The following is a 3184-nucleotide window of genomic DNA, read 5'->3' on the forward strand; positions in this document are numbered from 1 at the left end:
TGTGCTTGTGAGTATCAATTACTTAGTATTTGAAATTTTAAGGTATTGCATACTTTCCTTTAGAATGCACAAGTCCCTTCCTGAGCTTTTATGCCTGTGGTGGAGCAATAAAAGCCTGAAAAGGTTGTCAGTATTTTTAGGTTCATTTGACTTTGAGAATTAGTGCCAAGAGCTGGAGGATCTGCTTTTCGGAGGGAAATGTTATTTAGAATATGTAAAAATAAGTGTAATAGTGTAAATATTTAGAAAAAATTAAGTAGCAAGTGCTTTAACTGCTGAATAAAATAGTATAGATGTTCTACCATCCCTAAGGCACTGGCTGTTATCCATTATTTTCTGATTTTGTGATTGCTATATATATTACACTTGAGTAATAATTGGTAATAGTGTATCATATCTATATAGAGTTCTACAACACACCTCACTGTACAGTATTTGAAAGTTTTATATCAGTAATAAAACTATAAGTTAATACATACTGATTTCCCCCTCAACTTCTCCGTATTAACTTTTTAAACTAATTTTTTTATTCTTTAGTTTCCTGGAATCATATCTAATTATTAAAATGCATGAAAATATAGTTCAGTTTTATAAAGGAATTCTTAGTGTAAAAAAGTTTTTTTTAAAAAAATCTTCTTTCAATGGAATATCATACAGGGACAGTGATTTCTCCCCTTAATGCAGATTTCAGTGCAAATGAAATAGATCCAACTAGAAAAAAGCAAGCAAAGTTTCCTTAGACATATACATAATTGGGTCATGTGATGCTTACTGAATCACATGATTAATAAATCACATGATTTAACAAATCACATTTGTTAAAGAGTTCTAATAGAGAACTTGTTTTTGTGTTTTTTAATGCTAGAGATAATGAAGGAAAATATAGAAAATAGTATTAAATAACACTTGTATAGCTTAACAATCAACACAACTGATATTTTAAATTTTAAGGTATATGCTTAATGTCCATTTTGTTAGATTGTTTAATTTAGTAGTCAGTGAATAGCCTTATAGATTTGAGCCCTGGCAACTCTTTACTATGTGACCCTTGTGCTTCAGTTTCATCTCTGGGAGGAGGATAATAACATCTGCTCCCGGCGTTTTTGTGAGGATAAAACCAGTGGACACATATCAGATGATTAGAATAGTTTTCTTGACTTACAGTAAGGGTTTCCCTGGTGGCTCAGCTGGTAAAGAATCTGCCTGCAATGTGGGAGACCTGGGTTTGATCCCTGGGTTGGGAAGATCCCCTGGAGAAGAAACGGCTACCCCACTCCAGTATTCTGGCCTGGAGAATTCCAAGGACTGTATAGTCCATGGGGTTGAAGAGGCGCACAACTGAGTGACTCACAGACATATAGTCAACTGTAAAATGTTTGCTACTACTGTTATTTATTCATCAATGTAACTCAAGAACTCAGTTGCCATTTAAATGGGATAAATCATACCTAGGGCTTCCCTGGTGGCTCAGACAGTAGAGTCTGCCTGCAATTCAGAAGACCCGAGTTTGATCCCTGGGTTGGGAAGATCTCCTGGAGAAGGAAATAGCAACCCACTCCAGTACTCTTGCCTGGAAAATGCTATGGACAGCAGAGCCTGGTAGGCTACAGTCGATGGGGGTCACAAAAGAGGTGGACAAGACAGTGAATTCACTTTCACTTTCAGAGCATAACATTATTTTAAACCTTGCTTTATTTGTGGTATATAATTAATGAGCTAAAAACTGAATGGTTGTGTGTTCCAGTTTTTAGGCAAGAGCTTTATGACCACACCAACACTGGAAATCTGAACTGATAGTCTGTGCTCTGTGACTAACACATTCTGACCTAAGTTGAGTCATGGAGCCTCTGAAGACCTCCATTTCTACTACAAGCTGTTAACAGTTGTTAGTGTCTTGTTCTGGTGACTGGGTCATCATGGTCTCACTCACTGACAGCATGTGCTGATGACACAAATGACTTGGGTGTGAGCCCATCCTTTCCAAAGTTTCAAGCAAAAGGGAGTAATGATGTCAAATCCTATAGAAAGTTCAGGCAAAACAGATTTCTTCCTCCAAGTGTCCATTGGTTTTAACAGGGGTTGGTGACTTTTACAGCCACAATTTCAATGGTGTGATGGTGGTAAAGGTTAGATTGTGAAAAGACTTAAGACTAATTGGGTAGTGAAGTTGAAACACCTTTTAAGAAATATGAGCTTCCCATCCCCACCACAAAATGTTTGACTGAAAGAACAAAATACTGCAGATACAGAGAGGAATATGGATGGATTTCAGATAATATTTAGATCAATATTTTCAGCCCTCCTGGAGCCACTATCCCCCTTGTATAATAATATATTCTAGTCCTTATATCCTATTGAAATTCAGATAATTTAAAAAGCCAATTGAATGCTCTACCTATAATATGAGAAACAGAAGAGATTTATAATAAAATCTCTCTGAAGCACAACTAACCCAACTGATATATATGTAGACAATAGCTGCAAATAGATATCGGTGGGCTGTATTAGTGTCTTAAAATCTTGAGTGTCTTAATACCTTCATTGGTGTGATTTTCTAAAATAGGCCAACAACTCTTAAGTCTGAATAAAGTAAAATACAGTCTTGCCCTGGTTTACATAGTAGTTATGCTTCTGGATATAGTCGGTATATTTTAAAAGAGTGCAAAATCCCCCGATACTTTGAATACTTGTGTTTATAAGTAAAAAGGAGTTGGTTCCAGGCTTAAATAATTATCAGGTTTTTCACTTAACTGCCTGTTTGAACTTTGACCGGAACTCAACATAATTTTTCCTTGTGCACTGTCTCATTTTTCTGTTTCTAGGCCTGGCAGTCTGAATGGCGGTAATGACCTTCAATCACCACAAATTTCCAGAATTTTCTAAATTCACTTCCTTTTGCGAAGTACCCTCTCCCTTATCTTGGATTCCTAACTTTTATTTAAAAACCTCAGCTAGTAGGCTCATTTGCTGTAAGTAAGGGCTAAAATTTACACACTGTGAAAGATTACTTTTTGAAGAGAAACCACTATTTTTATTATACCGGGTCAAAAATGTTGACAATTTCAGAGCAGGTAGTTTCCTATTTCTCTTATTGTATTACTGCTGCTGTAACACATCACCACAAATTTAGTGGCTTAAAACAATACAAATTTATTATTCTGAAGTTCTGGAGATCAGAGGTACA

The sequence above is a fragment of the Muntiacus reevesi genome, chromosome 12, assembly GCF_963930625.1.
Source record: "Muntiacus reevesi chromosome 12, mMunRee1.1, whole genome shotgun sequence".
NCBI lineage: Eukaryota > Metazoa > Chordata > Mammalia > Artiodactyla > Cervidae > Muntiacus > Muntiacus reevesi.